Genomic DNA, 13,326 nt, shown 5'->3' with positions numbered 1-13,326 from the left:
TACGACTTGGGTCTCCGAGCCTCGGATAAAAAGTCGGTTTTTCAAGCGATCTTTATACCATTCTTAGGGTGTAAGAAGGGTAAAAAGGGATATTTCTGAAAATTTAACAATTTTTAAAAAATACAAAAAGACTACAGATTTGATTTGCCGCCTTAAATGGCAATATTACAGCTTCTATTTAAGCCCAAAAGAGTTCAAATCGGGTCATAGACGGCTGAGATATTGGTGTGACAATTCTTCATTAGTAGTCTGAAAATATGTCTCATATTCGTATTTCACAGATATCTCTGAAACCGAATTTCCGATTGCAGAAAAAAATTAATGAGTCCAATGACAAAATCATAGCTTTCGTTTAAAGATAAAATCATGCAAATTGGTTTACAAACGGCTGAGATATTCATGTGACATTATTTTGTTAGTTTTCTGAAAATACACTTCATGTTCGTATTTCTCACATATCTCTGGAACCAAATGTCCGATTGCAAAAAAAATAAACTCGTACAATGACAAAGTCATAAGCTGTGTTGTTAAATTCAACAATCACCTTTGATGACTGATTTTGATGGGTAGATCTGTCATTTTTTTGTTTCGTACGGTTCATCCGTGACAAACTTGTTTCACGCATATGTAGCACAGCTCTTGTTGCATAAGAACTCGGTTTGTTGACGTCTTAGATGTCAAAAAGAAATTTTCAATTTCAATAGGATATTCAAAACTGTTCCAAGCGTTGATACCTATTTATTTTCAAAGATGTTTTTTCAGTAATTAACCTAATAATTTATTCATTGATTGTTTCTCTAGGTTGGTTGATGATGGTGCTTCGTGATTGAAAATTCTGTTGGTGTTGGTGTTGATCTCGAAACTTTAGCGAAACAACGTGTTGACGCCACCGTTCGCCTAAAGCCTTGGATTCTGTTCCTCCGTGGATGACAAAGGCCTATCGAAGCTCCTGGGCCAACGTTTTGCCGCCGATGATCTTGAGTAGTTACTTGGTTTCCAAAGGAGAACACTTTCGCTACTGGACGGCCTTTGAATTGCTTTTAGCTACTTTTTTCTCCAGTCAAGGAGAGAAGTTTTCACTAAAGCAATTATCACTGAACTATATTTACCTTCACGATGTCGGGAGTTGTTCGGATTCAATTACGAGAACCCTGGAGTGAGTTTTGAACTTGATTTATTTCCAGGCAGTATGTACAATATGGGTCTTAATCCTACATGGTGTAACATCGATATGTATTTTAAATAATGGTTTTATTTCAGCTGGTAATTTTCCGAATCCCTTTCAATACCAGCTTTTTAGTCTAATTCCCTACTGTAATCTAAAAATAACACTACGGCCTCATAAGGGCTAAATTCTTATTACCATTTTCCTATTTGCTTATGGCGTTTCCAGATCAGGAGAAGATTGTGTGGGGAATAAAGTGAGTCTGAAAAATGCATTTTTCAGACTCACTTTATTCCCCACAGATTGCAACACATTTGTAGAGCTTAACGTATCCTTGCTAAAGGATAAAGAGAGATGGATAATTTATGCACGCGTGTGTATGGCGTGGGCGTGTTTTTCTTAGCTCATGCGCTGTCTTAAGCCAGTATCTGCTAAGCATAGAAAATGTTATGCAAAGGAGAAGGTTCGTTTTTCCTCTACCTTTCATTTCATGTTCTTAATAACTGTATCTGCATCTAGTCCGGACTAGAACGTGCCAATTCGTTCTGATTTTCGTTTCTAAATTAATTATCTCGCGTCTACATCCCGGAGCCCGTAAACACCTGTTTTATTCAAACTTTTTCGTCAGTACGCGAGTATAAATGTGGATATAACGGTGCTAAAGGTTCCACTACTTGCGAAAGTTCTTCATCCTGATTCGGAGATTGTATATTATTTTCGTGTTGTGTTGATCTTTGCATATTATTTATATGCGAAAGAAAATTAGTTATTGAGTCCCAAAACGACGCTAGTAATTGCCAACCCAAACCATATATATCGTACAAAATTCGTCCATGTATTATTGTGTCGATCGCGAATTTTATAATCCGACCAATCATATAGATACCTATGAATGTTGACGTTATGTTTCCCAAACGAGCCGACCACGACATAAATTTATCCCAATATTTGTCTATGACGTCTTCGACTAATTTATTGGATACAAGTGCGTCGAAACGGTAGCCTTGAAATTCTCGTTGTTGTCCAATTAAGATTTTATGCAAGACATTGGACGCAACGCGTCTGTCTCCTTGCTCGTATATCATATTCCTCATTTTTACGACACTATCTGCGTCGTATACCCCACTTTGCATTAAATTAGGTAAATGTGTATATGTCCAGGAAGTTAGTATATCTGTCGAAAGTTTTAATGGTGAAGTGGTTTCCCTGATACGACTATCTGTTGTATACCATCTTCCACCTATTTGGAATTTTGCAGGTAACAGAGGTGTACAGTCAATTTGCGTACCTCTTGTCTGTAATATATGAGTTAGACGATCCCCACCGATGTGTATCCAAATGAGTGTCTAGTATAGGAACGAAATGCGTTCATATTTTATTTATGCACTTGTTCTCGCACCGGTTGTTTCTATCAAGGTTGTTGAAGTGCAATCATGCTTCGCACCGGTGGTGAATATCCGGTTGCTATTGAGGCAAACACGGAAATAAATAAAATCAGGAAAAAAATATTATTTATTTTCAAATCTTTCAGAACGCGCTCCATCTTTTGTAATATAAATATGTGCGTAATGCGTGATTATCAGATTAGCTAGACACACATCTGGCGCTAGCTTATATGCAATAATTTAGTGAGGTGGAGATCTATATATCTCGAGATCTATAAGACTTAGAAAGATTTTGTCTTCTACAAAGTTGTTCGGGTAGCCATAACATTTATGATGGAGACTAGTTTAGTTTGGAATTCATACGCATAGCGGCGCTAGTGTATAAGAAATAACCTGTTAGGTTAAATATTTCTCAATCCGTTAGAGTTAGAAAGTGGCCATCTTCTACAAAGTTATCCGAATTATCTGTTAGCACAGACAAACAGACATAACACTCGTCAAATTTCCATCGTTCACTGATTTACTGGTCAATTCAAATAATCATTAGTTGGCCAATCGGTCACTAGTGGGGCGCGCATCGGATTTGCTCGAGTTTGACATATGCTCATTACCGCCATCTGGTTTGTGATTTGCCCAACTAACTGAAATCAACAGATGTCGTTAATGTTTAAATGACGATTAATTTTATGATTGAATGTTCAATGTGTTATGTCTGTTTGTCTGTGCTGTTAGGTTGGTTATTATGTAAGATTTAAAAGGGTAGTCAAAACCAGAAGTTTAGTTTGAAACCGCAATACTCGTTGGCGCTCGAGTTGAGTCGAATCGAGTCAAGTGCGAGACACTGAATGTGACGCCGGTGACTTACGGATTTTTCGGATGTAGAAAACATACACTGTAGAACTGTGGTCTAGAACTAACTTTATTACTAATGCTAAGCCGTATATATAAATGAATGTACAATATATTCTACCTGATTTTGACTCATTATCTTTTGGGTCCCTTTCTTATTATCTCTACTTTGTTATCGCCGCCACTATCGGTGCGTCACTATTTTTGTTACAATTTATGGGTCTCTTTCTTGGTCCTTCGTAGAAGATTAGTTTATGACATAATTGTCTCAGGTAGCAGAGAATTATCAACTATGCGCATATTGCAACTAACAATATGCCATGCGGTGCGCTGTATAGCTTAACGAAAATGACAACTTGAGTTTGAAATGCAAATTGATTGATTCGCGTTCGTTACATTCCGGACCCCGTAAATCTACTAGATTTACAATAATAACTGTCGATAAGCGATTTATTACTTATTATGAAATGATATTGATATTGTCTTTTTACTTAGGACTAGACATTTGTGTTGATTTTTGGATACACATTTCCTCTATACAGGTTCATTTCTGTTTCATTGTTTGGTTGTTGATTCTCTTCTGAACATCTATTATTTTCCATTTTGTTTACCGTCTCCCTTCTAATGTTTTTATGCGACAAAAAATTAGTTAATGAGTCCCAGAATGATGCTATTAGTTTCCAACTGAAACCATAGATGTCATATAATATCTGACTATGTATGATTGTATCAACAATAAATTTTAAACCTCGAGCGAATAGGTAAATACCGATGAATGTTGACGTAGTGTTTCCCAACCATGTGCTCCAAGACAACACTTTGTTCCAGTACTTATGTATTGCACCATCAATTATTTTCTCAGATAATAAAGCATCAAATCTAAAGCCTTGAGTATTAGGATTTTGTCCAGCTAAAATTTTATAAACTACAGAAGATGCTACACGTCTTTCGCCTTGTTCATATATCATGTTCCTCATTTTGACCAAACTGTTGGAATCATAAACCCCACTCTCCATTAAGTTTGGCAATGGCGTGTATGACCAGCTGGTAACAATATCAGTTGATAGTTTACTTGGCGCAGTGGTTTCTCGTAATCTTCCATCTGTAGTATACCATCTGCTCCCAAATTTGAATTTGGCAGGAAGTAGAGGAGTACACTCTATTTCTGTTCCTAATGTTTGTAAAACGCGTGTAACTGGAGCTAAAAACATTGACACATTATTGTAAAGAACGGGAATTTCTTGATAACATTGCTCAGTAAATCTTGGTGTAATGTAAACAGGTTTACACTCCAAAACGTGCAAAACTTCGCCAGCGACTACTGCTGTGTAACCAATTCGCTTCGTTATGCTGCGGACGAATTCATTCTGGTTAAGCCTAGCCAGTGTAAGCTTAGTTTCTAAAAGAACTTTATCTAATTTACACATTTCAGCCATAACCATATTGTAAATATCATTTAAAGATTGACCAATGTAACTTTCTACGAGAGTAATTTTGGAATTAAAATAAGTAAACAAATCCAAATTTTTTCCACTGTTTGCTTTTCTTGTAAATGGAGATCTAATACTCTGTGTTTCAATTATTAAAATTCTAGGATGATCAGTAGTAAATCCGTTGTAACCACAAATGCGAGTATCTTCTCGTATTTTGATCGAAAATACTTGCGTTTCTGAAATAGTGCTGTAAACTACTGAATGAGTTTTCTTTATATTACCCTCTAAACTTGTAGTTTTATTGACAAGTCCTTCATAAATTACTTCAAATTCAGTTGTTTCACAGGACTGATTCAAGTCTACATTCCAGGTCAAATAACCTTCTTCGGAATCTAGACATGTTCCAATCGAATACGTACACATTAAACCATTTTTCAAAAATATCTGATCATTTTCAAGGTCAATATTTGCAATATAATCGTATAGAGCAATCTCGTACTCATAATAAACTAGTGCCCCAGTCCATGTATAGAATGGTGTACTATATGTGCCTCCGTTGCATGAATTTCCAGTCACGCTACCTACAATAAGCGTTTCACCCCTTGTAGTGGAATTTAACTTCAGCTCATTAATTTGTCTGTCATGAGTCAGCGATACCATTCCTAAAGCGTGTACCTTTGTACATTCCTCTGAATTGAATTCTTTGACGATGTAAGAATATCCATACTGATACTCTGAAGTATGCGAAAATGAGCCACAATGTCTTATGGACCTTCGAATTATTACCTTACATTGAAGAACTTTAGTTAAACTTTTTACATTCCTTTGTAAAACCTGTATTGTTATTTCTGTTGAACTCAAATTACTTTTCTGAGGAATACAAGAAGCTACATCAAGAAGCGAGTAACTTGTCATGTTTACCTCTGGGTTGGCACAGTCAAATGCTATCAATCCTCTAGTTTCGAAACCAAAGATTAGTGTAAACATGTATACGAGCAACATAAACGTTATGAGGTTACTAGGATTTTTTGTTCTTATGGTTTTATTCGAACGTAGATCGCAATTTCTTCATGATCATTTTGATTCGGGATTAAATCTGGTGAATCTAGTTTCTAGTTTCTTCGGTTCTGAAAGTGGAATTGTGTCATGCCTTCCTTGAAAGTTTTGAGTTTGTTGAAATAAATCATCATTTGTTTCTAAAGATGGCTTTGGCTTTTGAATTTTCCGAACATCTAAAACTGCCACTTTGACGGCTGGCCTTTTATAAATACCTTTAGATGTTTTAATTTCAGCAGATCTTACTTGTCCATCTTTAGCCATTCTAACACTGATTACTCGACCTTTCAACCATGTTCCAGGAGGTGCCTTATCATCAGTTATTACAACAATATCGTCAACTTTAATAGGTTCAATTTGATTAGTCCATTTATTTCGTTTCAACAACAATGGAAGGTACTCTTTCGTCCACCGATCCCAAAAATATTTCCCATAGTTTTGAACCTGTTGGATCATAAGGTGGTACATATTCTCCAGCACGACCAATTAGAATATGAAATGGTGTCATTATTTCGTCGTCGATATCTTCTACTGGTATGTGTGTTAAAGGACGAGAGTTTAAAATAAATTCTACTTGGATCAGAGCAGATCTTAAAATTGCTGGTCGTGGTAAACGACTACCATACTGCTTCAGCATTTTGTATAGTGATAACTTTATGATTCTAATAAGCCTCTCCCATACTCCGCCAAAATGCGATGCCGCGGGAGGATTGAATGTCCATTTTAAGGCTAATGCTGCCGCATCACCGTTTCTCATTCTTTTATCAATATTCACAATTAGTTCTTTTAATTCATTGTCAGCTCCAACAAAGTTCGTGCCATTATCGCTGTAAAGGTGCTTAACTTTTCCTCTTCTGTTTTGAAAATTACGCAAACAGACAAAAAAAGAATCTGTATCTAACTTCTCAGCCATTTCGATGTGAACTGCTCTACTAGACATACATGTAAAAATCACACCCCAACGTTTTTCTCTTGATCGTTTTACTGCAACTTCAAATGGACCAAAGTAATCCACTCCAGTATGCGTAAATGGATACAAGAAAGATTCGGTCCGATAATCTGGTAAGGGTGCCATCATGGGTGGTACTGGTTTTGCGTTAGCAATAATGCATTCTTGGCAATATTTCTTGACCTTTCTCAAAAGTGACCTTTGTTTAATAATCCAAAACTTTTGAAGAATAGCTGCAATTACGACATTGTCATTCTGATGCAAATACCGTTCATGATATGTCTTTACAATTAAAAAGAAATATTATGTTCATATGGTAATATAATAGGCTTTCTTGCTGATTCGGGTATGCTTCTTGCGTGTTCCAATCTTCCTCTTGCTCTGAGTACTCCATGATTATCAAGCATTGGACTCAATTTTCGTAAGTTGCTGGATTTTTCTATTTCTTTACCTTCTTTCAGTAATGTTACTTCCTCCGCGAAACAATCCCATTGAGCTTTTTTGAATATCGCGTTTTCAACCAATTTTACATCATCATAATTAGTGCTACGATCAAAATCTGTTTTATTTTTAACCCAATCGGTAAACTTTTTTATTATTAGAGTTCGCTTAACCAAACGCCACCAGTCCGAAAAATAATCGTCTTGAATAAAAGAGTAAGGATGTATTCTTTGATGAATGTTTACATAGTTTCTCAGCTCTTCATCAGTTTCCATACTTACTGTCCAGTTTGGCCAATAACTTTCTGATTTTCTTAAAAATGATGGTCCATTGAGCCATAATGATGCTCCCTTTTAATTTTTGTACCTTCATCAGCAGGGTTTAATGATGATTTTATATATCTCCATTGATCCATTGAAGTTGTTTCTAAGATTTCAGCAACTCGATGAGCTACGAATTGCTTATACCGCCTATGCTGACTATTAATCCATGCTAGGACAGTTTGGCTATCTGACCACATGACGCATTTTGAAATCGAAATTCTTAATTCTTTCCTTACGGTATTCAACAATCTTGTCCCTAATATTGCTGCTTGCAACTCTAAACGTGGTATAGATAACATTTTATTCGGTGAAACTCTTGCCTTTGCTGACACTATATTCACATCAGTGCCATTTTCAGTAACACTTTTCAGATACACAACGGCAGCAAAAGCATTTTCCGAAGCATCTCCGAACATATGCAATTCATAAAATAATGCATTTTTCAAGGTCATACATCTTGGAATCTTAAAATGGGTGACAAGTTTAAGCATATCTATCCAAGAGTTCCAAAATTTGATAAACTATCTGGTAACTGGCTATCCCAATCAGAAGATTCTTTATGCCATTTTGTAAAAGAATTCTACCATGAATTGTGAAGTTCGAAATTAACCCTAATGGATCGTAAATACTCATTACAAACGAGAGAGTTTCTCTTTGTAATCAACCTTGTGAATTCCAATCGATCAAGTTTTAATTGAAATTCGATCAAATCAGTTGATGTATTCCAATAGATACCCAATACTTTATCAGTTGGTATTTCTTTATTCTCGAACCATTTTATTTCTGAAACATGAAGTCTTTCTGGAGGAATAACGTTGGCAAGCTGTTGCGAATTTGTAATAAAACTTCTTAGATGAAATCCAGCATACTGTTGAATATTTATAACACCCTGAACAACTTCAGATGCTTCTTTAATTTCATCAAAGCTATCCAAATAATCATCAACATAAAAGTTATTTTCAGAAGCCTCAGAAGCCTTTGAAAAATCATCCTTAAAAGCTGTGCATTATAATTTTCACTGCTTGAGCACAAGCAGGAGAACACGTTGATCCAAAATCATTGATTCCATCACATATACGCTCGGATCCCTATCGGCCTCACATTGTCTCCAAAGGTATCTTTGTGCAGGCTGATCTTCCATAACAATTTTTATTTGCTGAAACATTTCTTGTATATCCCCTGTAACAGCGATTTTGAACTCTCTGAATCTTAGCAAAACACCGAACAAAGATTTTACTGTGTCAGGACCTGAAAGCAGTGCTGAGTTAAAAGATACTCCTTCTACTGCTGCAGCTGCATCAAAAACAATTCTTGATTTAGGTGGGACTTTGTTTTTATTTGTCACAATAAAATGAGGTAAATAATAGGTGTTTGGATGTTCCTGTAGTAGCTCACGTGGGCTAAGCTTACGGGCATAACTCTTTTAACAAATCCTTCAAATGACTCAATTGCCCATTTTCTTAGCTCTGGTTTCCTAGCTAATGTCTTCTCCAACATTTCCAAACGTTTGAAAGCATTATTAAAACTTGGAGGAAACTCATACTTTCAGTTTTCCACAATAATCCTATTGAGTAATGTCCGTTTTCATATTTAATTGTATTTTTAATAATTGATTCAGCTCTTTCTACTTCTGCTGATTTTAGTAATTTATTAACGACGTTGACTCCAAAGTTTTCAGTAGAACAATAATTTTCAAAATTGCTCTCAAATCTGTACTTTCATGCTCTCTAATGCAAAAAGAATATGAAGGCTCACCTCTATATACCTTACCGAAAATCAACCATCCTAGTTTGGTACGCGCTGCCATCGGCGAGTTCTCGTCACTTACCCTTCTGTCGGTCGTCAACAACAAATGAGCGTGCTCCATGCCAATTAAAATCATGGGCTTGGCGTTGACGTATCCCTGAACTGGAACATCAGCTAAATAAGTGAACTCCTTCTTCATGTGTCTAATATCCAATGTTTGCGTTGGAAGTTCAATGTTCTCGATGGTCCTGACATCCTTCATTGAATAAGTTTTTCTCCATGTCCGCGTATCCACAGCTGTACTCTTCGGCTAGGTGATTCCTTTGAAACGTTCTGCGTCCAGGTTAATTCCAGTGGGTCTGACCGTCCATGGAGCCCAAGTTTATCCGCTACCGATTGATCCAAAAGGCTTAATGACGAGCCGGGATCAAGGAAAGCGAATGTTTCCAAAGAGAGTTTTCCATTCTGCAACGTTACTGGTACTATTTGATAATATACCGTTGATTTCCGATTTCCATGATGATTATTGTTAGTTTTGTCCTTCTCCAGATTTTGATTTTCCTTGGGTTTCTCGACGGCTGATTTATGCAATAAACGATTGTGCATTCCCTTGCAACCGTCTATTTTGCATTCTCGCTTGCTTCTGCAAAACTTACTACCGTGTCCTTTGTTCAGGCAAGAAAAACACAGTTTCAATTGTTGAATTCGTTGTTGCCTTTGCTCAACATTGAGGTTTTTCAATATGTTGCACTTGAACGTTTGATGCTCATGCTTACAAACGTTGCACTGCATTTTTGAAGGATTGTTATGAATATTGATTCTGGGCTTTTGTTCCTTTCTTGTAGGTGGTGCTAATCTCCGTAATGTCGTTGCGTGAGTTTGCAGCCACTTATTCAAATCATGGAGAGTTGGCTGACTGACATTTCTTCTGTCCATGTTATCTGCATACTAAATGGTAGCTTTGATACTATGTCAGTAATTAACCGATAATCATGAAGGAATTCTGGCTTGGCCAATGTTTCCATTGTCACAACCAAATCGTCCAATGCGTTAGCAATATCGATTGTATGGAGTTTGGGTTGATTCAATGTTTTTGTCAGCTCGTTCAATAATTGCTGATAAATAGCCTCCGGTCTCCCATAAATTTCTTCAAGCCGTTGCATTATTTTAGGAACATTAGCTGCCCCTATCATCAAATTTGACACGCTCTTGGCAGCTTGGCCATACAGAGCTTCTTCCAATCTTGATAAATTTTCGAGATTGGTAAATCTACCTTCGGCAGATGTGTCATTAAAAATGCTTTTGAATTTCGGCCATTCACGAGCCTCTCCACTAAATTTTGGAAGCTTGATTAAGGCTTGCCTCGTCACATTTAAAGGACCTTCAGACTGACGTCTGTTTGCCACATCTTGTTGAATTTTCAGCGATTCATTTAGCTGGTTCGCTAAATCAAATTTCATTTTTACGTCCAATAATTTCGCTCGTTCGTTTTCCAGATATTCGCATTTTGCGCAAAGGAATCGCTCTTCTTTTGTCGGCGTATGCTTAAGTTGCACACAACTAAGGTGGAACCACCTATCACAATCGTCACAAGACACCATATTATCCTTGGTGTCAGCTTCCTTGCATAAACGGCAGTTTCCGTTCTTATTTTCCACGAATTGGAACATAGCTTTTGATTTTGCCATCGCAAATGTTCACTTTACTATCACCTGGTTGTTTGCTGCTACTTTGCTTCTCTGTTTCCTTTTGCCGGATCTGCGCGTTCACTTCTGATGACAGCTTACAAAGGTATTTCCAACCTTTTGTTAATTCACACACTGCAGTTTCACTATTTTCAAAATGTCCAATGTCCTAGTTTCACTTGAATTACCACTCTGGGTTTTAATATTCAACACACAAGGTATTTTAGACACGATTCGTGAATATCTATTCACAACTTTCGAATGTTTGCCACTATTGGCTCAAGATTTGTAACAGTTAAATTTTGTGACAATGCACAACACTCAGACTGCACTCCTGGCGACAGTATACCACGTTACAAAATCAATCACTCTAGCTATTTATTACGACAATTTTTTTATTTTTGTCGGAGTCCTTTCCACTTATTCTAGTTGATCTCCGCGCGCCGGTATCACTGCATAATTTCAACACAACGTCGCGAGTACTTTCCTCTCTGGTAGTTCACCAAAATGTGACGCCGGTGACTTACGGATTTTTCGGATGTAGAAAACATACACTGTAGAACTGTGGTCTAGAACTAACTTTATTACTAATGCTAAGCCGTATATATAAATGAATGTACAATATATTCTACCTGATTTTGACTCATTATCTTTTGGGTCCCTTTCTTATTATCTCTACTTTGTTATCGCCGCCACTATCGGTGCGTCACTATTTTGTTACAATTTATGGGTCTCTTTCTTGGTCCTTCGTAGAAGATTAGTTTATGACATAATTGTCTCGGTAGCAGAGAATTATCAACTATGCGCATATTGCAACTAACAATATGCCATGCGGTGCGCTGTATAGCTTAACGAAAATGACAACTTGAGTTTGAAATGCAAATTGATTGATTCGCGTTCGTTACACTGAAGATGGCCTTACTGTAGAAGTAGAAATAAGTATCTGTCAAAAGTACAACCAAGTGGTGGAATTAAATGGAATTGTACGAACTCGTCTTATGGCAAGTTACTTTGTAGAATACGGCAATATTCTGAAAATTCCAGATTTTGAGATATTTTTAGTTTATTTCTTATACACTAGCGCCACTAAGCGATTGTGTTTAAAACTAAAATTGCTTGCATCATGACGGTTTTCACCACCCGAACAACTTTGTGGAATACGGCAATATTCTAAAAATTTCAATATTCTAAAAATATCTAACCTAGCAGGTTATTTCTTATACACTAGCGCCACCAAGCGGCTATATCTTAATCTAAACCTGCGTTGGTCATAATGGTTTTGACCACCCGAACAACTTTGTTGAAGGCGACAACACAGAGAAACAGACGTCTCACTTAGAACAAAATGCAATCAAAATCATCGTCACGAAAACAGTACCGCCCAATTCTAAATGCACTGTAGGTGGACAAGCGGCAACCAGGTGGCGGTAGTGAGCAAACGTCAAACACAAGTAAAACCGATGGAAGCGCCATCGGTGGCCGATCGACCACCTACAAAAAATTGAATCCACCGTTAAAAAGATGAACGATGGAACATGTGTAGAGTGAGACGTCTGTTTCTCTGTGGCGACAATATTCTAAAAATTACATTTTTTGAGATACCTGACCTATCAGGTCATTTCCAATACATTAGCGCCGCCAAGCGGTTGTATTATTAACTAAACTTGCTTTCGTCATGATGGTTTTAATCATCCGAAAAACTTTGTAGAAGACGGCAATATTCTTAAGATTTCAACTATCGAAATATCTAACCTTTTAGGTTATTTCCAATTCACTAGCGCCGCCAAGCAGTTGTATTTCAAATTAAACTTGCTTTCGTCATAATGGTTTTGACCTTCCGAACAACTTTGTAGAAGACGCCAATATTCTAAAAATTCCAGATTTCGTGATATCTAACCTATCAGGTTATTTCATATGCACTAGCGCCGCCAATCAGTTGAAATCCAAACTAAACAGACCTCCATCACAAAGGTTTTGATGATGAATAACCGAACAATTTTTCAGAAGGCGGCACATTTTTTATTTATGCGTTACTCTTTATTTCCGTGTGATGGTTTGGCAACGGTTGGAGCGAGTCGCCAAATTTGCCAACTCGCTATTCACCGAAGGTTGCGTTTACATTTCCCAAACCCGTTTACCAACGACCGGTGCGAGTTCGCGTCATGATAGAGGTTGCTATTTTGGCTTTATTTACGCACTGGTGGGGATCGTCTAAGACTGGGGCAATATACACGGATTGATTATTATAGTTAACAGGTATCTCTTGGTAACAATGATCATCGGATCTCGGTGTC

Source organism: Armigeres subalbatus, chromosome 1, assembly GCF_024139115.2.
Source record: "Armigeres subalbatus isolate Guangzhou_Male chromosome 1, GZ_Asu_2, whole genome shotgun sequence".
NCBI classification, from domain to species: Eukaryota; Metazoa; Arthropoda; class Insecta; order Diptera; family Culicidae; genus Armigeres; species Armigeres subalbatus.
The sequence above is the reverse complement of the archived record's forward strand: the minus strand, read 5'-3'. Positions refer to the sequence as shown.